This window comes from Sander lucioperca, chromosome 1 (assembly GCF_008315115.2).
Source record: "Sander lucioperca isolate FBNREF2018 chromosome 1, SLUC_FBN_1.2, whole genome shotgun sequence".
NCBI lineage: Eukaryota > Metazoa > Chordata > Actinopteri > Perciformes > Percidae > Sander > Sander lucioperca.
In genome coordinates this window covers 18,327,196-18,340,041 of record NC_050173.1, presented here as the reverse complement: position 1 = coordinate 18,340,041, position 12,846 = coordinate 18,327,196, and the positions used below count along the sequence as shown (strand labels likewise).

Sequence of the window (12,846 nt, the reverse complement as noted above, 5' to 3'; positions counted from 1 at the left end):
TCAGCTGGAGCCGAATATCTGTTGTGTGTTGGGTGATCTGAGCAGTGATCTGAGCACGCGTCCGACGTTTGTTTCTGAGAGGAGCTTCGCAGCAAGCGTGCTATCAAAAGCAAGGGCATTATTGTTAAATCAGCATGCACCCTGTATGATCAAGAAGTGTTGTTCAAATTTCCAAAAACTACATCCGACTCTGTGGAATGATAACAGACTAAAGAACAAAGGCGGTTGAAGACCTGTCACATTGACCCTGTCTGTCCGATCATGTCCACAGCAAGGAAAATAACGCGATGACTTACCGAAATGAGATCCTGGCCACTGTCAGCGTCCGGCTTCCCCTCGTTTCCCTTCTGCTCCTGATCCGCCTCTCTGTCAAGTCAATCCGCAGTGTGCTCAGATCAGATCACAACGGAGCGGTGCGCCTTTTCTCTGCGTCCTGCGTCCAGAGTTGCAGGGGGATGGAGCGACCATTTGCCGGGATCCTGGGCCGGGGGTGCGAGGCTGAGGCATCCGCAGGGAGGAGGAGAAGGGTGTGGAGGAGACGGAAGAGGAAGAGGCGAGGCGCTGGGTACGAAAGCGAGAAAGAAAGAAAGAAAGAAAGAAAGAGAGAGAGAGGAGAGCAGCAAGGCACTGCAGCGACGGGGAGGAAACACCACCGGAGAGGAGGCAGACAGCAGCTCTCTGTCTCGCTCTCGCGCTCACTTACGCACATGCACGCGCAGCATCGCCATCATACAAGGATATGGAGCGCCATCTTCAGGCGGTGTGTGGTAGGAGGTAAGAGTTGTCTCATATATTGAATTTGTGTCATTTGTGCATAAACACATTGGGATTTCTTTGCTTTTTTTAACTGACCATTTGGGAGCGTCGGTGTAGCTCCACAGGGAACACGTAGGGCCTATTGCATCCTCCATTTTTTCCTGCTGTGACTGATTTATTTCCAAATTCTACAGCCAAGCAAGTGCTGTGTGCATGTCATTTAAATGTCTTTAGAAGGTTATCCATGGCAACAATTAGTCATTTGTAACAATCCCCCTTCCACACACACCAACACACAGGCACTCATTTATTCCCCTGAGGCTATACCCTAACTTTAACCATGACCACATGCCAAACCCCAACCCTCAAACGAACTTTAACCCTTGACCAAAACCGTGTTATAATCCTAAAATTCAATTTGGTTTACCTCATAGGATGTGATTTTTGTTCTTAAATAAATGGGAGATGAGACCCCATTGGTGACTATGTGTATAGATGTTTTCTTCTGAATACCTCCGTCACCAACCACACCCATGTTGTTATACCCCCCTCCCACACACACACACACACACACACACAATATCCCCCTTCTGCACACATACACACTCCATGGCAACCAGATCCCTGTTGGGTTACGATGATGATAATGTCACCTGACCTGCACTCCATCATCTTTCCAGCCCCCCATCCCCTTCACTTTTCTCACACACACACACACACACACACACACACACACACCTGGTTTCCCAAGGTCAAGAATTGCTGACTATTTCAGATGTGTGGCTTTATCATATGTTCTGCACTACATTTCTTTCTTACTCATTTCAATTTGTTCTCTCCTTGCACACATTTAAATTCCTTCATTATGTTGAAATATGGCCATCATGTGCATTGTGTCTCTCTTCTCGATCCTTTTATTTTTTTAACCCGACTGTCCAAGATGCTCTTGTTTTTGTTTTTTTTCTTAATCAAATGTTTTCTCTCATGTTACATTTTCTACTCAATTCTAAACAAAAAATGGCACGCTGATGCTGATTCGTTTTGTGGCATTAAATGGCCTCCCTTTGTTCTGAAATGCTTGTTGTGATTATAACATTTATATAGATACCTAAAAACTAGTGTGGTTTTGATGTTGTACCATTAATACGTTTCATTTATGCAATATGATCAGTTTATTTTAGAAAACGCAAGTAATGTGTTGATGTAGTTGGAGCGTCTGGTGTGAAGGATTTATATCCTGTACCAGAAAACTTTCATTAAATGTTATCAAATTGATAATATCTACGAATAAATTGGTGTTTATCTTCTTTCTATTTTTTCAATATATTCATTTCACACATTTCATCACAGCAGAAATTGTATATTTACCACCCAAATGAGTTTGTTGTGTTGGATAAGATGTTATTATAGTGGATAGAAGAAATGCTGCAGAGGTAAAAAAAAAACAACAAAAAAAAACATAAGGATGAGCTGCGGGACGCTGCGTAAGCAAACAGAAACTGGGTCTTTAGTGTATGTATTTGTACAGACTGGAAATGGATTGAGGAGAAACCACAATAAATATAACTATCATAACTAACTTTTACACACAGTGAAGTATACAGTACTGGCACCATACCATGTGTCAACAAGTGTGAGTTACATAAGTTCATTAGATGGGTGAGCTAACAGAGGTTGTTTCACCCCGTTGCAAGAATTGACACCACATTCTGTGATTTCCAATTCAGGTGTGAACATGTTTTTTATTTCTGGTTTGGCAAATGCATGCCACATATCATGTGTTTTCTTACTTTCAATAACAATGGTACGCTGATTTAACCTATAGCAGTTTCATGGGAGCTGTTTGGAATAAACAGCATGATCAGTGATAGCCAGTAGCACAGACAGAGGAAAGGGGCCACACACAGAAACTACAGGTTTCTTGTTTTCTTTCATAAACCTTTCAAAAATACATATATCCTCAGTTTGTGACTAGAAAGAATGATCAGCAGAACAAATGTGGGTGGGAATAATAAAAGAGCAGTGCTTGCCCTTCCTACATTGCCTCTTTTGAGGGGGCTTTGGGCAAAGCACTTTAACCCCCATTGCTCTAGGATGTTTTGCTCATGTTCAGCGAGCAGCATATAACACTGCGGTTGCACTGGGCAGCTTCCAAGTATGAACAGTGTGTCTTCCTGAAAAACAGCGGATTGCTCTCAGTGAAAACTCCCTGGATAAATAAAGGATTTAAAAGCAGAAAGATCGACCATATATTCTGACATAATCATCTCAGTCACTTTACTCATACAAGTCACTTTACTAATCTCAGTACCAGCAGCCATAGCTTATAACTTTGTTTTTGTTTTGGAGCTATTCAGTCCATTCTCTATAGCCAGAGTACTGCCGACACTGCTGGAGAATCGTGTTGATTATCACCATTCATCTGTCTTTTAGGTTTTTCTTGTAGCAAGAGGTTTTGCAGTCTGCTTTCACTTTGAATAATTTCTCTTCCTTTTCTTTGTTTACCCTGCATAATGGAATAGTTTGTGTTTGTTGTTTTCATCCTGCACATATGTCAAAAACAGACATATTTCACTTGATTATTCCATCATCCCATATTGTAATAGCATTACAGCCAAAAGGGAATTTGAAAGCTACGTACTAAAATCTCTTCTATATTGCCAATGAATTGAGTCTATTCCTTTGCATTATCTCTGCCTGCTGTTTAGCAGCCTGTACAGACTGGGAACTGATTTCTTACAAGCTTCATAAAAGAGAGAAAATAAAAAGTGAGTGAGGTCATTTTGAGTTTATCATAAAAATGGTTTTCATTTCTGTAATAACTGGTTTTATGATTTTCTTATAATAAAAATACATACATTTAATACCTATGTGTTTCTTCTGTTTCTTTCTTCCACTTTCTGCACATGTAAGCAGGTGTCGGTGCACATGCATGTTTGATGACTAACCACTAGATGGTGCCACTAAGCTGAGATACAACTTGTTATCCAAATCAGTTGCTGAAAACTATCCAGATTCAACAGCATCTGCAAGTTTCTGCATATTTGTTTTTTTTTATCAAAATAAGTACTTATGTTTATGCATTTTCAATAACAATCCCTTGTCACCGTCGATGCTATAGACCTTTTGCACATCCCTCAACATTTTTGCACATCCTGCACTAAACCTTACAGCCCTTTTTCTTAATGTTAAACAGTTGTAAATACATATTTGTTTCTGGGTTTATTTATTTTCCTATTAATATGATTAATGTGTTTGTGTATGCACCATCCACCAAGGCAAATTCCTTGTATTACGTGGCAATACATCCTATTCTGATTCTGAAGATGCCATACAGTAGCCTACATCCTGTTCCTCTTTACTCCTCAGTCTTGAACATGCATGTAGTGTTTCCACAATTATATTTCTTTTATTATTTTAAATATTTTTTGTATTACACGTTTACTGAAATTGTATGTTTAAATATGCAAATGAGGGATTTTCTTGTTAAATATGCACTCATTTGCATACATTTCCAGAATAGAAATCTGAACATTGGATAAAGTCAAATTTAAAATTCTTGTTTCATTTTGTTGACATATTAGGGTCAAAGGTTTACAGAGGGAATTTTGGATATTTCTTTTTATCACTCCATAAATCAGAATATGGTGTCAACAGCCTTAAAAAATCCATTTTTGCCATGTTTGTAAGAATAAAATGTTACATAAATTAGGCTATGAATGATACCTGAACAAACCCCTTGGTGAAAACCTTCAGAATATAGATAGGAATGAAACTGTAAAGTTTGGTGTATGTAAGTGCTGCTGACGTGGAGATTTCTAGCTCCATCTGAAAAGAATTCCATTTTCAGAAAACGACCTTTAAAGATACTTGCTAACTTTGGGTGAATTTAGGAGAAATTTACAGGCGCCAATAGACAAAATGCGGTAAATTAAACATCTAAATGTGTATTTTGGATGTTTTTTTCCCAATAGACTGAAAGAAGACATGCTATGGAAGCAGAATAGCCCAAAAACTTTGAAAAATGAAAAAAAAAAGATTTTGCCTGTAGTATCTCCCCTTAAACACTCAGACACATAAGATGTAACTTGCATCTGATGCTACACTACATTTAACTATGAGTTTGTGAAAATAGAGGAGTGACTGTATAACAGGCTGCCTTATTTTTAGATAAAAATATGGCAAAAGATAAGCGGACTGTGAGGTACAGAGAAATAGTTTTATATCGCTGAAACAAGACAAGAAATGATTATATTATATTACCTTGAAAGAAACTCATAAAGACTTTAAAGAGAAAAGGTAAATGCAATTTGTTTTTGGCATGGAGGATATGTATCCTATAACTCTGTATGAAAACATATCGAGTAGCAGATGAGTGCACAGAGAGAGATCAGAATAGAACCCACAGGTGGATGCTGGGGAGGTGGAGGGAGTAAACAAAAATGCAGTCAGCACAGCGGGGAAGTGAAGCCAAAGCAGTGAAGAAGTGGGAGCAACTGCATCAGAAAGCAGCATCATTAGAGTGCAGTGCAGCGAGAGCAGGTAAACACAGGAGGGCATATGAGCCGGCTAATTAGGCAGGAGTTTTCTTAAGTGGGAAATATATCGGCTTCTACCAAAGTTTGCTGCCAGAGCATTACATACGCTTTATTTAATGAGCGTGAAACACCAAACTGCATGGAAAAGCCCAGAGGATACTTTTAAAGTAAACTGTCAGGGTAAAATAGCTACACTAGTTTGTAGACACCTAAAGTGAGTGTATGTGGACAACGCAACGCAAGGGTGTAACTTTGGGTTCAACATTGGGGGGGTTGAGATCTCCAACTATCTAGGGAGGTCCCGGGACATGTCTCAGTTGAAAAAAGCGCCAAAAAAAAAACAAACTCAAAAAAGGCAACAAAACCTCAGAAAGGAGCAACAAAAACGTTTGAAAAAAAAAACTCCAGAAAGACGACAAAAATCTACGAAAAAAGCAACAAAAACATTGAACACGTGACAAAAACGTCCAAAACGGCAACAAAAACTTCAGAAAAATCCCACAAAGGATTATTGGGGGCCCCCCAATCCACCCTGTATATTACGCCTATGTCACAACGTTACACTCATTCCAAAACCAGTCATTAATAAGATTCTATAACAGCCTCCACTCCTCTGCCAAGAATTTCCATCAGATTTTGGCTGCAGAGTTTTCCTCCCATTCAACCATAAGAGCATCGGTGAGGCTGTGCGCTGATGTTGGCCAATGAGGCCTGGCTGGCAGTCAGTGATTCACCCCAAAGGTGTTGGATGGGGTTGAGGTTAGCACTCTGTGTAGACCAGATAAGATCTTCAACATGAAACTGGGAAAAATATTGTTTTTTTTATATACCTGGCTTTGTGCATGGGATCATTGTCATGTTGAAACGAGGGAAAAATCCATTCCCAAGTCGTTGCCAAAAACAAAGTTAGGAGTGCACTATTGTCAAAAATATTATTTTATGCTGGAGCTCATTCCTCACATACACAGGTGTTGGGTGAGTGGAAGTAGGCCATCCACCTGTAGGCCTTCCACACTGTTTAACATTTGAATGAAACAAAATTGTGAACGATGCAAAGAACTCTGCACTAAGATGAAAACAGGAGAAATAGAGACTTTTAAATTCCTGTTTTTTATTTCCTTTTTTTAATTCACACCCCCCAATCGTTTGTTAAAACCTTCCCATTCATAAAATGTGTTGCAACCCAGTTTACGGGAAATGGTCTCAGTGATGTAGTTTTCAGTCAAGATTATTAAGCAACAAACTATTCCCGGATTTCAAAGTCACACCCTCATATCTGTCTGTAAGCTGCATACAGTACATGGGTGTGTGAAAAAAAAAAAACATTGGCTGCAAAAACAAAATTGAACAAATGACTAAATGTCTATATGTATATTTATTTTGTGCACAGCTGACATGAAAAACATTTAATCTGCTATTAACGGTCGCAACACTTCATCAATAGTTGTCACTAGAGATAGAGAAAGAATCAATAACGCTTTACACCACTTACAAAAGGTGACAGAAGGAACTGAATAAAATAATATGTAACAAGTCACAGACTATTCAAATATTTCAATTTCCTGAAATGATCAAATATGCAACAGTAGGGTCCAGTTAGCATATAGCCTTATTATAATAATAATAAGAGCTGTGTTATGACAGGCTCACTGGCTAACAAAGAAGGGAGACACACGCAGAATTTTCAACAATTAACTATTATTTATTGAAGAAAATAACTAAGTATTAATAATAAATGTATATGCAGCGATATAGTTACAATTATGCTGCCTTTTTTCTACAATAATTATAATATAATAATTTATCCAGGTACAGATACTTTGGGATGAAAATTAATTCAGGGTTCGTTGTTTTAATTTCAAAATGTTCACTCACTGGGAATGGTCAACAACTTTGAAAAAAAAATTGAAAAAAAAATTCCAAAATGACGTATCAATTAAGTTTTACTTACTCACAGATGCCTCTTCCCAGAATGAACAATCCAGGGGGGGAAAAATGAATATATCGTGGTCACAGCATGTTACAGTAAAGTGTGCATGCTTTGTAGTAAATGAGCTGAAACAAGCCAAAACACTAGCCTGGTCATTTAATGATCTAATACAGAAAATTATGATGCAAACAGACTCCATTTCCTCCCAACATTTTCACCTGTCATCAACAGCTCCCTCACCACTGGAGTCTTTTCACCTGGTATTAGGAAATTATTATCGTCTTATTGTTCCTTATTGTCCTATAAAGCTACAGGTCTTTGTCAAACCCTTGTAAATTCCTAAGATTAATTAAATTCAGCTGCAGTATTGTTGGAGAATTTGAAGTTTGAATTTTGAGCATTGTCCTGCACAGGGATCACTCTGCTCAAAGGATTAAATGACTGTGAGTTAAAATTCTTTTTTTATCTTTTGTTTTCCTTGTTGCTCGGTCTATGGCTAGAAAAATATCATATAAATAAAGTTAATTATTATTAGAATACAACATTACTATATTAAGGGCAGCTTTAATTCATTATTCAGGTTTTGTTAAATGTTAAACCTATTTAGAGGGACAAGTTATGTTAACATTTGTCATTTGATAGTTTGTTGTAAGTAGAGATGGTCCGATACCATTTTTTGCTTCCCGATACCGATTCTGATAACTGAACTTGCATATCGGCCGATACCGAGTACTGATCCGATACCAGTGTGTCATATATTTTATTATGTTTTAACAACTGTATACTACTATCCCTGTATGGATGTGATGTTATTTCTATCTTTGTTGTTGGTCTGGCTCAGGTTAAACTCTTTGTGAAACATGAATGCCACAGAACTTTCTTTTATTATGCAGTTTGACAGTCAGTTATAACGAAAAAAGAACATAAATAAACTACTTTAACGTAGATTTTCTTTAGGGCTTTATTACGTGGTATCGGATCGGTGCATAAACTCCAGTACTTCCCGATACCAATACCAGCGTTTTAGGCAGTATCGGAGACGATACCGATACTGGTATCGGAACATCTCTAGTTGTAAGCACCTGCGCTAAATTACACTTTCAAATACATTCCAGTGTTTTAATACTATCCTATGTGCAGTAGGTGTCATGCACAGTGTCTCTAGATAGACAATGCACAGTACAGCATGCACAATGTACTTGAGTTAGAAACACTTGACTACATTCCTGTCAGAACATTGCAAACCTCACCCATCTTGAAGTCAATGGTGGCCATTACAAACAGTAATGATTTGATATGAATCCTCAACATTACAGTAGAATACAAAACAATGGAAAGTAACAGGTGAAACAGAGGGAAAGTTTGCATCAGCAGCATTCAGACCATAACAAACGACAATCAAAGTGAAGGAAATGTAACGATTTGAACACCTCTGATGTTCTGTGTCTCAGTACAGCGCACACATAGTTCGTAAGTGAGTCATAACGCACCAGGAAACGAGAGGAATCTTCATGTGGAACATCATCGCTGCGTTTGATTGCAGTTGTCATGGTTACCCTGGTCACATTATGGGTCCCACAGTGCAATGCTTCCAGACACCACTGTCATAATCTGATGGATGTCTTTAATTACTGCAGGCTCCAACACTGTACACACAAACACACACACACACACACACACACACACACACACACACACACACACACACACACACACACACACACACACACACACACACACACACATAAGAAGGTCACATTGAGTGTAGATCCGAAACATGTGCTTTCTGCTCTCGTGCTCAATGACAGCACCTGTGTATTGCTGTAGCAATACGGTTTGAAACTTGTAGTACCCTAACTGTTGCAAAAATCTGAACAGAAACCTGGAAATGTTGATGGACTATACTTTTTCACTTAGCTGTCAACAGATTTCACTTAGCTGTCAACAACTGTGATATATATGGTTATATAATGTGATTCATTTGCATAGCAAGTCAGAATATGCAGGAAGTGATGTTTGCATGGGTGGTTACAAAGTTGGCAGGGACAGCCTGTAATCTTCTCAGAACACTGTTTTTAATAACCTACTATGCTAAGTTTATGTCCCATATATGAACATGTTTTACTTTGCTCCTATCTGTTATGGAAAACTCAGAAGTAGCTCCACTCTGGTTACGTGACCAAAGTTTGGGAGACTTTGATAAGTTACACAGAAACATTTAATAAAATCTTGTTGGAGGAAATTTAGGATTGGGCAGTACAGTTCAACCAGAGTGTAGTATCATGTAGTGCCATCCCAACTCTGAGAATCTGTGTATTTCCATGAGGCATTTAGTTCCTGCTAAAGCTGTAAAGTTTGGGCTATGCAAAGATATTAATGGTGCCATAACATAGGCACTGCAAACACAGATGCTCACCTAAATCTTGTTGTTTTGCCTAGTTCATCCTATGTCTCTCTGGGGAAAGGCTATGTCCGGGTGTATGTGTTTGTCGCTGTCTGTAACGTGTGATTTAGCAATGGAGTAGGGCCAAATAGATCTTCTCGGCCTCTGACCTTTGCTCTAGGAGTGACCTGATGTTACCTAACTTTTCACCTTGTCTAATCTTACTAACAAAGTGTTTCTGGAAATTCCACCACACTGTCAAGATTAAAGAAAATGTGCTCTTACAGGATCTGGCAAACCTATGTAATCACTTTTCATCAATTCTTATCTACCTCCTCTTGGCCATGCAGACATTTAGTTCAGTTAGCAGAATGTGGAACAAATCAGTGACAGTCAATAAGCTGTATAACGTACAGTATATCACACACAATGAGAGCTTACTTCAGGATCCAGCCAGTACACTTCACTCACAGTTTGTAAAAAACGAGTTTCTAGAATGACATAAAACATCAGATCTCACATTCTTTTGACAATTGGAGCTCTTATGAGCATTTTGGCATTTTGACTGTACATTGTATTGACCAAACTACTCAAAAATGTTATTACATGTTTTTCTAATTATTTCTAGCCATTATCAATGGTCCATTGGTCACTGGCTCTGATCCTAATAGCCATGGTCACATTCCATTAGTAAGGTCAACATGGTGGAGTAGGTGGACAATAAGTACAATTTCCCGGAGATGTTGATGGATTTACGAACCTAGTCCTGCTTAATATTGAAACAACTTTTTGACACTATACCGGGTTTCCTGTGTCTTTTTTTTCTAATTTCATGCTTCCTCTTGATCAATTAAACCTTTCTATTTCCTTTTCATTAAATGCACAGTTGTGCTTGCATTTATAAGAACTTGCATTGCTACTACATCCTAATGATGTGTGTAGCTTTTTAGCAGTGCAGGGCATTTTTATTTATTACAAGACTGTGTTCATTTGCATTTTTTTAAATGCAATGACCACAACTGTACATTATGAAATAACAAATACTGTTATAAAATCACTGACCTACTCAGAGCCATAAAATCCTGTAGATTGACTCACTACCTGCTAGCCCACAAAGAATGGTAGTGGTCAGGGAGAATAAATTAGGCCTAATGAATGTATGAAACTGTCAATTAGTGAATGAGGAAGAAGTCTACAGAGGTGAGCTTGTGTGACCAGAGGCTTTCCCCTCAGGCCACCAGCACTAAAACTCTGGGAGGGGAATGGAATGACTTGACTTACCCTAATTGAGCAAGGCACTTAACTATACTGCGGCACTTCTAATTGGGTTTATACAGCATCACTCAATAATGTGAACACGTTCACCTGTAGTAGAGTATAGGCCAACCTTTTATGTGTATGAAGCACACAGGAGCGCTTAAGGGTTAAAATACAGTTTTTCACCATCCATCCAAACGAACAATGTTGTCTCGTTGAATGTCATTTTCACGTTATTTCATCTGAGAGTAAAGTGAAACCTCTGCTGGTGAGGACGGAAGTAAAATCACATGCTGCGCTTGCACAGCAGCGTTACACAGGACGTAGGGAAAGGACTGCAATCCTTGCACTCAAAATACCACCAGAACCCGGCGGGAATAGTTAAGAGGACCACTGCGTCTGTTTCACAATGTAAAGCAGACAAACTGAGCATCTGAGCAGCGATGAAGACACGCGAGAGAGTGTCACTTTCCCACTCGGTCCTGAATATGAATGAAGAATGACCAATGGTAAGTACAGAAAGCGTTCTGAGCGTGTCGGTTGACTCAAGTGGTGACGCACTGAATGAAATTACATTAAACACACCAAACTCTAGTCAAATTAAAGCCGAAGTCAGGTCCGTTTTTTTGCGGGAAAGACGAAGCACACATTCAAAGTTTGCCATGGAATGATCCGTTTTCTAAACTATACTTACCGGGAGCTGGCTGCACGTGCATCTGTCCCCTTGCCTTCTCCGCCGAGTGACTGGCTGATTTACTGAACGTTGAGGGCTTTGTTTTCCAAACAGGGGAATTCCGTGTGAATAACATCCCATCTGCCAGTCAGAAGGAAACTGAAAATGTTTGGGATTTACGGAAATTGGCTTCGGGTTTACAGGAATTGATAGATGGGTAGGACTGCTTTTAAATTCCACATAAATCATGTTTACGTCCGGTAGCAGGTTAGGTATTCAGATTATTTATTTATATAAAAGTAGGACTAAATGAAATAAATACTAAATTGCAAGTCCTGCATTCAGCGTTTTGGGAAACTTAACTTGGGTGAGAAGTAGGCTATTAAAAATGTAAAAAAAAAAAAAAAAAATAGTTATAATGAGCCAACAGAAAGTGTTATATTAGACTAATATTGGATTTAAATTGCTGATGCAATCACGTGTAAGCAGCATTATAATCGTGTGGTTGGTCAAGGTGTGGCTGTTTCCAATTACTTGAAACTGTAGGGTAGTTTATCTATAACCAAGTATCATATAGTGTTTTGTTTGTTAAATATTAATCTGTAAAGCTATCATATAGTCTGAGATGTAGGCTAGTAAAGTTTTAAGTATAATTTATTATTATAATTTATTATTATTATTATAAAAAACTTAAGTACAAGCACAGTAGGCTACCTCATAACTGTACTTAAATTAATGTACTTTCCATAACTAGATTTACATGTGGCATTATGCCATTCTCTAGGCCAGGGGTCTTCAAGGTTTTTTAAGCCAAGGAGACAGAGCAGGGACCCCCTACTACATATAGGCCTATAGTATAAAATTAAGTTGTATTTTAAACTGGGCCTACAATAAGGTGAAGGGTGACCTAAGTCCTTTATACATACCTGTTTAGCGCATAGAAAACTAAGCTATTAATTGTCGGCATGATTTAAAAAAAACAACAAATCACTTTTAAATATTATATATGGGCACATGGCACAGTGAATCCTTAGGATGAACTGTGTCTGGGGATGGCTACCTTAGTGACTACCTTACCTATAGGCCAGTAAGCCTGGCAGTGGGGATTTACATTTGCTAATAATATGTGGGAATTATGTTTAGACGTTTTCATTTTTGAAAAAAAACTTTCTGCAGTGACTCTGAGGACCCCCTAGGGGTCCCGGACCACCTGTTGAAGATCTCCACTCTAGGCTATTGTTCTGCCTCTTAGAAGTTTATAATGATGGTAGCAGATATGTTGTGGTTTTAAAATGAAGTGCAAGGTCAC

General features: G+C 38.6%; 1 protein-coding gene and 1 long non-coding RNA gene across 7 annotated transcripts in view; both read right to left on the bottom strand.

Annotated features, from left to right (window-relative positions):
- The window catches only part of ctnnd2a (catenin (cadherin-associated protein), delta 2a), a 270,891-nt gene extending 270,220 nt beyond the window's left edge, over nucleotides 1–671 (bottom strand). For 4 of the 6 annotated variants that reach the window (XM_036006801.1, XM_036006802.1, XM_036006809.1 and 1 more), the window contains exon 1: nucleotides 297–671. The gene's annotated coding sequence lies outside the window, so the exon portion shown is untranslated. The remainder of the gene's footprint in view (nucleotides 1–296) is intronic. The other 2 variants (XM_031301332.2, XM_031301333.2) reach the window with 1 other exon arrangement.
- A 7,658-nt stretch (nucleotides 672–8,329) lies between these two features.
- LOC116051092 lies at nucleotides 8,330–11,820 on the bottom strand. Its single transcript, XR_004105265.2, has 2 exons — nucleotides 11,559–11,820; nucleotides 8,330–8,870 (listed from the first exon to the last, which is right to left on the bottom strand). It is a non-coding gene; the product is annotated as an uncharacterized LOC116051092 (long non-coding RNA).
- Nucleotides 11,821–12,846: the final 1,026 nt, after the last annotated feature.